At 47.3% G+C, this 10,601-nt stretch overlaps 1 long non-coding RNA gene across 1 annotated transcript; it reads right to left on the bottom strand.

Annotated features, from left to right (window-relative positions):
- Positions 1 to 230: 230 nt before the first annotated feature.
- Positions 231 to 9,787, bottom strand: Gm30851. Its single transcript, XR_390996.2, has 4 exons — positions 9,765 to 9,787; positions 4,266 to 4,366; positions 1,069 to 1,131; positions 231 to 568 (listed from the first exon to the last, which is right to left on the bottom strand). It is a non-coding gene; the product is annotated as a predicted gene, 30851 (long non-coding RNA).
- Positions 9,788 to 10,601: the final 814 nt, after the last annotated feature.

Here is a 10,601-nt window from a genome sequence, read left to right as displayed (position 1 = left end):
CATGGAAGAAGGAGGCTCTGCTCTTTGCGGGCTTGCCCTTGCCTTGGTTGCAAGTCCATCCCTCCCCTGACATTGGAACCTTCTTCTTCAGGATTCCAATGTCTCCCGAATACTATCTGAGACCAGCCTCGGAGACTGGGCATCTTCTGGATTCTTAGTTCCTCCTTCACAGCCAGCCGTTGTTGGATTTGCTGGCCTGCAGCCCTGATACTCATTCCAGCAATCCCCTTTCTATAGAGAGACTCTCATTCTATAAACGCTGTTACCCTAGAGAGCCCTGACTAATACAGTCATGGTGGTTTATCATAGCAAAGCAATGAACATTCCCTTCCTTTCTCCAAGCAGTCCCCACACGGAGGCTCTGCAGTTATGATTTCAGCAAAGGGGACAGTTACAGCCCAGCCCCTAACAGTTCCCTGCTCAGTCACCCGCTCAGCAGGCCTCCTTGCAGAGCAACCTGAGCTCGCAGCAGTCACCAGATGGACGGATGATGCTCCCTTTACAGCAACTTCTCAAGAGAGCTTTGCTTGCTTGCTTGCTTTCCCTTTAAGCCTTTTCATCTGGGAGACTTAAGGAAGACAAAGAGAAAAGCATTGTGACTTAAACTTCTGGATTCCAATAGAAGAAACCTCATTAATTTGGGCTTATTTTAGGGAAATATTCTAGGATAGGAAAGACTTTCGATTGAAGATTCCTTCCAGAAGTTTTCCTTTAGTGGATTAATCAATCCTGGCAAAGCTGAGAAGACCCATTCTATTAAACTGACAAAATCCCTAACAATTACCCACATTGTTGGTGTGCAAAGAGCTTGCTAGGCTCCTGACTCCTTCTGCCCTGAGCGGTTAACCACAGGTTCCTCTTTACCAACCTGCCTCCCACTGTTGGATTTGGGTGGAGGTAGGGACTCCAGGTTCAAAGGAGGCCAGGCAGGGTGGGGCCAGGCAGTAAGGGCCCAGGCAGAGCATGCCCTAGGCTGGGCGGGACTACAGGCAGGGCAGGGCCCCAGGATGGGCGGGGCCCAGGGAAGGGCGTGGCCCCGGACATCAGCTTTCATTCTCTGACACTCACCCCTCTGGATCGATGCTCCAAGTCAGTTCAGCAGAATCCCCAGGAGATGTGTCAAGTGGAAGCCTGGGTTTAAAAAAAAAAAAAAAAAAAAAACCGACTGTAATCTCCGATACACACCATCCCTCTGAGATCCCATAAAGCGAGGAAGCAGAGGCAAGGCGACTTGGAAACAGCGTCTTTCCTTCAAGTTAATGGGGCCCGGTCGTTAAAAGGAGCCTGTTCGATTCTCTCAGGTTTCGCTTGCTTTTAAAAGTGGTTTTCGGCTCCCAGCGCGACAGTTAAATATGTCAGCAAAGCTTCTATTTAGTACTGCCAAGCACTTCATTTTCATTAAAAAGATGGCACTGTGAGAGAGACTATCAGGGCAATCCATATCGTGGGTGTTATATTCATAGGGGCAGACCGTGGCTTTAAAAAGCAGAAATGGCCCAGGTCTGCATCTCTGCGTCGCCCACATCAGCCCTCACCCCACTGGCTTTCATTACTGGCTTCCGTCTGTCTTCCCACCAAGGCCACAGTCTGGGACTTGGTCTCCATGTGTTCTCACCACCCCCAACCGGAGCTCGCATTAATCTCTGACTATGACACTGATGGAGCCGCAGTTCGGCTGACTTCCTCCTCCAATAACCCTTTTAACACATGTTCCTTAATTAAGAGAAGCAGCTTCGTTTGGTGTGCTGCCCCTCTTCAATCTAGTCGGAGGAGTCCTGAGAGCTCAGCGACACTCACAACACTGGGCGGTCTGGAGCCCAGACAGCAGCCAGAAACCCGGATCACACCTCTAGGGCTTCAGCCTCACACAGCCTGCAATGTGTGATGTCTACATCCAGAAAGGGTAACCAAACTGAAGTCAGGCGCACCCATGAGATTTGCTCTAAGGTCACTCAGAAAGAAATAACTGAGCATGCATTCGAACTCAGAACTGCCTCTACTCAGAGCTACCACCTCCACACTGCCTGTGGCGGAGCCTCCCAAAGGATTACTGAAGACAGAGACACGGAAGTCACAGATCCTGTTTCCCAGAGTCCTCGGGGGAGCATGAGAAACAGATCCAAAACTGAGAGGAGCTGGCTTGCGGTTCAGTCAGATAATTCAATTTAAATGGATCTGCTCAGACATTGGTTTTAAGGGTATCTTTGGAGGTTCTTGTCTTGTATGTCAGAACCTTTTATTTATTTTTTTATTAATTTTTAACCCTATGGGTTTTGCATGTATTTTATAGTTCCTGGTTTGTGTTTTTATAGGATTTCTGAATGTGCAAGCTAGAGTGTATCTGTATCTTTATCTGTTTCTTGTGCCTTTTGGGGGCTCTCCTTCTTCTGCCTGTTTGGTCCTATTCTGATTTGTTTGTTCTACCATATCCTATCCCCTTAGATGCTTGTTTGTTTTCCAGTGAGAGAGAGAAACCAGGTGGATCTGGATGGAGGGGAGGGGAGACACAAGGAACTCAGAGGAGCTGAGGGAGGGAAAACCATAATCAAAACATATTGTGTTTTTAAAAAAACTATTTCCAATAAAAGAAAAAAGGAAAAAAAAGGTTTTAAAAAGGTTTCTGCTTCAACTGGGAAGATGTTAACCATCTGTAAAAACAAACAAACAAAAAACAAACAAACAAACAAAAAACTGGAATATGTTTGCTCTGCAAACATGAGGAGCTGAGTTTGGGTCAAACACCAGGTGCATACATGCAATTGGGAGGCAGAGACATGAGGATCTCCAGGGTTTCCCGTTCAGCCAGGCTAGCTGAATAGGAGAGCACCAGACTCAAAGAGAGACCTTGTCTCAAATGTTAAGGTAGTTTGAGGGAGGCACTTGACCTCAGACCTGGACACACACGTGGCCACACGTGGTTCCAGGCTCTGTCACTCCTCCGGAACAGGTGGGGTCTGCAGTCTGCCTTTTACCTCCTCAGATACAGCAGCTCGTCAGACCAGGAAAGGGTGAAGCGGAGCCCTGGACCAGTAGGAGCCACAGAACTCCAGTCCAGCCAGGAATGGATGTATCGGTCCACCTTACATTGTGTAGTTGAGCTGCATTTTGGGGACTCCATAGAGGGAAACACACCAGGAAACTTCTGGTGGTGTGCTGCAGTTTCTTGTCACTTCTCTGGACTAGGGCTGATTGACAGATTGTCAGCTGACACAGGCACACATGCTGAGGCAAGACCCAGGGAGGACGTGTGATATTTGGAGGGATATAAGTAGGACTCCATGGACAGTGGCGGAGGCTGAGCCTGGCTTGCTGGTACAGCTAGCTGTGCACTGCTTGTGGGTCTCATGACTTCTCTGATCTTTGCTTCACCGCCGAGAGAGGCACAGCTGAGAACTTCTGGCATTCCCCCTGGTCTCTCCTGGTGACTGTTGCTTAGGCTGAGGCCTGGCTGTCTCTGCTAGGTAGTGCCACAGCTGCTGATCGTGTTTGCTATCCCGACTATCTCCTGGTGTATCCGTGAAGTGTTTGTGAGTGGATCAAGCTGCTGCTGCTGACCTGTGAACTGAACTGTCCATTTCCAGACAACACAGATGGGATTTGCTCCAAAGAACCTTTCTAAACAGGTCCACTTCCCCTGTATCCTTTCTTTTTTACTTCTTCTGGTGGGTGGTGGGCTACAAGGGAAGTTAAGGCATTTAAGAACCATCATTAAAAATAGGGTTTGAAAACATTAAACTTACACAGGTATGATGGCCTGAGTCCTCTTGGTGTGGAGCACAGCAGCCCACAGGAAAAAAAAAAAAGCATGTGGTAATGAGCAAACAGCTCAGCCACTTCCTTCCCAGCATCAGGACTGAGACGTGAACATTGAAACATCACATAAATAAAATGAGCGTGGGTGTAGCAGATATAAAATGATCTGTTAAAATTTTGAAGATGAAAATACGGTCATTAAAAACAATAAGTGTACTGCAAAAAAAAAAAAAGTCAATCGGTTCGCTTTTTCTGGAAAGCACCGCTGAAACTCAATCAACTCACCACAAACCATTACTGAACACCTGCTGAGCGCGCGATGCTGGGTGCTAAACGCGAACCAAACAGGGCAAAAATCCCTGTCTGTTCTCGGGGGCTGGAGAGGGGGGTATGCGCTGGGACGGGGTGGGGGGGGGGAATGGATGTGAAAGCTGTCAGCGCTGTAATGGAGTCGTTTCTGTCAAATTCCAACAAAGAAAGCTGGGGAATACAGAGAAGAGAATTGCACTCACCTGAACTCCTCCAGGGCCGAGGCTTACCCAGAAGCCACCGCTGCCTCATGCCAAAGCACTGCGCAGACATCCGCACCTCAGAGATCCGCCATGTGATTAGCCTTTATGGATAAGGATCACGGTATCGAAATATTATGTGCAAAGACTTTCTAACCTTTAAAAACTTCCCTTGCCCTGACCCCCCTCACATCACACCGTTCACCAAGGCTCACCCGCCCTCACCCCAATGCTATTCCTGACCAAGCTTAGAGCATCTCCCTCCATCTGGTCTCTGGGTTGGCTGAGGCTGCAGGAAAGACAAGTGAGTCCTTAGGGAGGGAGTCAACTCAATGACGGCAAAGAAAGCAGATGGTAAACCACACCTATGGTGGCCATAATAAGCCAAAAGGAGACAGAAACTATAGAAGGAAAAAAGGGCAGAAATCCAAGAAGGGACTTAAGAACACATTTACTGTACCGCTTCAAATCTGAGACAGGACTGGCTAAAAGCGGCAGAGATTCCTTTATATCCCAGGAAGACGATGTTTGCAGGTAAACTAATGTGCATGCAAGACTTGTGACTTTGAGCACTTATTCTAAATGAAGATAAATGCTTTTTTTGTTTGTTTGTTTGTTTGTTTGTTTGTTTACTTATTCGTTTCTATTTTATGTGTTTGAATGTTTGGCTACTTTTATGGATATATGCCACATGCGTGCAGTACCCTTAGAGACCAGCAGGGGGCGGTAGATTTCCCTGAGAGCTGAGTGGTTATGAGCTGTCATGCGTGTCCTGGGGTTTGAATCCCAGTCCTCAGCAAAAGTATCCAGTGCTCTTAACCACTGAGTCATCTCCCCAGCACGGGGAAACAGATTTTTAAGAACTGAATAGGGCCAGAGAGATAGCTTAGCAGACAAAGACATTTTCATGGAGCCTAAAAACATAACTCAAATACCTGGGATTCACATGGTTGGAAGAGAGAATTGACTCCTGCAAGTCCTATGACCTCCACACAATGGCACTCCTAAACAGTGAGTGTTACACACATGCATGCACACACACACACATATGCATGCACATGCATGAGCATGCACACATTGCACACACATGCATGTACACACATGAACACACATGCATGTATACACATGAGTACATGCACACACATGCATACACATGTGTCTGAACACGTGTGTGTGTGTGTGTCTCTCTCTCTCACACACACACACACACATATCTCATACCCCTTCCTCATATGGTATGTAAATATTCCATAGGCTGCAGTTTGGCAATTGAGGTCATACAGTCTAAAACCATGGTTTGTTTGCACAAGTAATGAAAATCACTTCACAGTGCTGCTGAGCTGACAGCTATGTTACAAACAGCCTTTATCAGATGCAGCCCATTCTCATAGACATAAAAATGCAAATGGAATACATATCCTCAGATCAAATGCAGTAATAGAAGTTTCAGAATAAGAGAACAAAGAAGATAGCACTTGAGAAAACAAGAAAACAAAATATAAAAAGTTTACCCTAGTTTCTGAACAGAATAAATAATATTTTTAAAGATTTTCTTTTTAATTTTTAGCTAGGTACATGTATGTATGTATAGATATATACACATGAGGACACACACTAGAGTCTAGAAGAGGGCATCAAATCCCCTGGAAATAAGTTATAAGTGGTTGTGAGTTGCCTGTCTTGGGTGCTGGGAACTGACTCAGGTCTTTTATGGAAGCAGCAAACACTATCTCTTTATCCCCAAGAATAAATAAGATTATATTTTCATTTAAACACAGAGAAGAGAAGTGGAAGAAGATCTGAAATACAGAAAATCTACAAGAAACAATATACTCTGACCACAGCAGACCAATCACCATCAAAAAATAAAATAAAATTAGAAGCCTGGGGCTGGAGAAAGAACTCAGGGGTTAAGAATGAAAATGCACATAGTTAAAAAGAATAATCCTTAAACAGTTTTTTTTAAACTCTTAAAAATGTGATGGGAAAATAATTGTCAGGGTAGAATTTTATACCCAGGTAAACTATCATATACAAGCAAGAGTAAAATTAAGATGTCTCCAGTTGCAAAGAGATTAAAGAATTTGTTTTCCCCCATCTACTACTATGCAAAGGGACTTCCAAAGGATCTATTTGAGGGTCACTTCAGTAGCAAGGAAAATGAGCTCAGAAAAGTGTAACTTGCAGTGAACATTGGGACCATATTGCCTTGTCCTGGCACGGCCAGGGTCCTCGATGTTGAAGTAATGTCTCTGTGCACTGTGTAAAGATTATCCTTATCAAATGCTGTTTTCTAAACCAGGAGACATCTGATGACAGGCCAGACTGTGGTATTGTTGGGCATCTCCTGTAAACAGTATTCTCCATCACCGTCTGATTGGTTAAAATAAAAAGCCTATAGCAAGAAGCAGACTAGTAAGGTGGAACTTCCAGAGAAAGGATTCTGGAAAGGAGTCAGGTGCAAGAGATTCGGCCAACCAGAAAAGCCAGGTCTGGAAGGAAGGTGAGCTAAGTGACCAGCCATGTGGCAGAACTTGGTATAAATGGGATAATGAATTGCAAGCTAGTGGGAAACAGTGCCTAGCTTTAAGGCCAAAAGCATATAAACATATGTAGTCTCTGTTCCATCATTCAGGAACTCAGCAGACATAAAAAGGTCCACAGTTACATGTAAAATCCTGACTGGAGAATGAGGGAATGTAGAAAGGACAAGACAGACACAGAGACACCACAGACACACAAACACAGTGCTCTCTCACGTGGAGCATCTCCCAACACCAGAAGCTCAGCGTGTTTATTAGCACAGTTGAACAGGGAGGTGGGACCTTGCATGCAACTGAGCAAGGAGGCATGGTTAGCTGGCCTCAGTAGAAATGTTCTCTGCAGGGGAACAGTCTGAGGGGGTGAGGAAGCTACAGTGGGCTTTTCCTGCACACGCCATCCACAGCTACACATAAGCAAGGGAAGGCTTAGCACTTCTAAGGCACTAGATGGTGATACGACTGTGTGCATGTCAATGACATTCATTCTCTCGGGATTTGCTCCTTGTTCTAGGAGATGGACTGGATGGCGTTGCATCCCCAGGAGATGAGCACTAACTTCCATGCTGGTGACGTCTAGCTCAGAATAGCATTTGTTGTTTCTTTTATTAACTCAGATAGAGGCCTGCCCTATCCTGTAACAAATGGACAGACACAGAGAGAGACACAGAGAAAGAGAGAGAGGTGGAGAGAGAGAGAGAGAGACAGAGAGAAACAGAGACAGAGACAGAGAGGCAAAGAAACAGAAAGACAGAGACAGAGAGACTGAGAAAAAGAGACAGAGAGACAGAAACAAAGACAGACACAGAGACAGAGAGGCAAAAAGAGACACAGACAGACAGACAGAGTCAGATAGTACAAAGCTGTGATTTCCAGAGTGGAAGTAGAACCACCTTATAGTAATTGAGTACTCCATCATGAAGCTGCATACATACACATAGAGAAAGTTGCTGTGAGCAGCAGTGTGCTCTCTGGATCCCAATGTGAAATTGACAGTGATGGCTCCTCCCCTGGGAGAAGGTTCACAGGCCAGCCAGTGGTTTACTCCCTGAGAGTTTCCAGAGTCTTTTGCTTCCTACTCAATAAAGGACGCTTTTCAGATATCTACAAATCACACCCAGCCCCCCCCCCCAGAGGGTCACCTCCATAACTGTATACAAACATACTACCAAGGATAGACCTTGTTCCGGGTCTTTCTGACTTGTCTTGTGCAAGAACAATCTCCCAGAAAATGAGAAATCTCACTACTGGCAGAAGTGATTCCTCTCTCTCTCTGTCTCTGTCTCTCTGTCTCCCCCCCCCCCCCCCGCCGCCATTATCCACTGTTCTGGCTTTGTTCTGCTGTTGCTGTAACAAAACACTCTCGACCTAAAGCAGCTTAGGGAGGGAAGGATTTATTCCAGCTGAGGACTCCAGCTCACAGTCCATCACTGAGGGAAGGCAGGGAGGGAGGCATGGAGGAGCATGGCCTATGGACTCACTCACACATTCACACCAGCTCACACTCAGCTGGGTCCTTTGCACATCTCAGCCTAGAGAATGGCACTGCCCACAGTGGAGACAATCCCTCACAGACACGCCCACAGACCAGCCTGATAAAAACAGCCACTCAGACTCTCAGCCGTGTCAGGTTGACAGTTAGTGTTTCTAGGACACCATCTAATGGAGTAAACAATGGAGAATCCAGTAATAGACACACTGCCCTTCCCAGTAATTGCTTATGCCATAAAAGGAAACCCCAGGGTTGGCCCCAGGGCTTCAGCTGACCCCTGCCTTGGATGCTAACTGAATCCCCACCACCCCATGCTTCTGTGGAGTAAACTTTGGTGGCAAAGACCTCCTCTGGCAGAATCCCATCTGGAGAGGCCAGGAGTACTGGAGGGAAAACCCAAACTTTGAACCATGCCCTTTGCTGGAGACTCAGCATCCAGGAAGATCCCCCAAAACAATTGAGGCAGAGTGGGGGAGTCCTACATAAAGGAAGGAGGGTCCATCCAAAGTGACCCTCCTGGGGGCTCTGGACTGAGTTCTCTTCCCAAGGCCCTGGAGTACTGGCTGGACCCAGAATCTGCAGGTTGCAAGAGAACAGCAGCAGGCAGATCCCAGCCCCCTCATACACAGCTGACCTCCTCCTAGCTCTGGAGACCAGTTCAGCTCAGACACCTGGACAGCAGAGAACTCCCCTCCCACCTCACAGCCAGAAGAGAAGGTGCTCATGAAAGATGGGAACCTGGTCCCACCAGAATCCTAGGCCCTCCCCTCCTCCTCCTCAAACCATGGGAAGGTAACCTTGGGACTGAGCCAAAGCTTGGGTGGACCCCACCCCCACTCTGTCACTGGCGGGTTTGTTTAATTAGGCCAAGTTGTTCAGTGAGGTAGGTGAAAAGTCTTATCCACAGGCTACTCCAGTGTACAAACTGCTAAACAATTCAGCAAGCTGCTTGTGTTGACAGATAATTGCATCTGACACCGGCGAGCGTTCTGGCTGAGCCTCTGCTGGCTCCAGAGGGAAAGACGCTGCCCACCTTGTGGGCTGACCATGAGTGACACGTGCTGCCTAAGTCTGGAAGACAATATGCTAACCAGGGCTAGGAGGATTCTGGGAAGGACCTAGGGATTCATGAATCTGTAGCTGGAATTAGAACGGTCATAGCTCAGGAGCCTCAAACAGCAAATACTCTTGACCTCACAGGGATTTATGAGAAGGAAACAGTCATAAACTCGGGAGAAGATCGCAAACATGGCTCATTAAAATGTTCACAACAAGAATGGTAAGTGGCCCTGTTTATCCAGCCTTGAGAGAGTAGGCACGCAGGCACTCCGGCCCAACCGCTCACTCTGGCCACCCACCTCTCTCCCTTCTGCTGTGAAAGCCTGAGGCCTCCCTTGAGCTGGGGTGGCCTTGTTTCTTGTTCGTAATAGATTGCAAAGGGGAAGCACACTTAGGGACAAGAATACTTACTGCTCAGGTGTCATGACTGTGTGGTGTGGTGGTTTGAATAAGAATAGGCCATAGGCTCATAGATTTGAATGCTCAGTCTCCAGGGAGGGGCTCTATTTGAAAGAATTAGGAGGTGTGGTCTTGCTGGAGGAGGTGTGGCCTTGTTGAAGGAGGTGTGTCACTGAGGGTGGGCTTTGAGGTTTCAAAAGCCCATGCCAAGTCTCTCTCTCTCTCTCTCTCTCTCTCTCTCTCTCTCTCTCCCTACACACTACCATGCTCCTCTATGGGAGTCTACAGTGGACTAAACCTCTGAAACTGGAAGCCAGCCCCAGTTAAATGCTTTCCTTTATAAGAGCAGCCATGATCGTGGTGTCTGTTCACAGCAATAGAACACCAAGGAAGACAGCCAGCTACCTTGTAGCCATGAGGCAACAGGTTGAAAGGGGGAATGGAGAGAAAGACCTAGGTGTTAAGAGAATGCAGAATTTGGACAATCCCTAGACCTTTGTTAGAATAATTGGACTCAGTGTGTGCTGCAGCCCCTGGCTGGAGAGAGGGGTACTGATGTTAGTGAGCACCCTGTGTGGTGGGGGAGGGGGGCAGCTGGCATGCATCGGCAGAAGGGACCATATTTCTGTGCCACCCTGCTTTCATTGTCGAGGTCTAAGGAGCCCCAAGGAAGGCTCTGAAGCTCCCCAAAGCTGAGGCAAGTCCCGAATCACAAATTCCTTGGAACTTCCAGAGGGAAGGGGACCTGGTGTTATTCTACAATATCAAGGACACACCATCCAGGGCCATAGGGCCACCCAAGCCCACACAGACCACAGAAGGGACTTAGGGCTGGGCCCAGGAGCCTCT

Source organism: Mus musculus, chromosome 4 (assembly GCF_000001635.26).
Source record: "Mus musculus strain C57BL/6J chromosome 4, GRCm38.p6 C57BL/6J".
Lineage (NCBI taxonomy): Eukaryota > Metazoa > Chordata > Mammalia > Rodentia > Muridae > Mus > Mus musculus.
The sequence above is the reverse complement of the archived record's forward strand: the minus strand, read 5'-3'. Positions and strand labels throughout refer to the sequence as shown.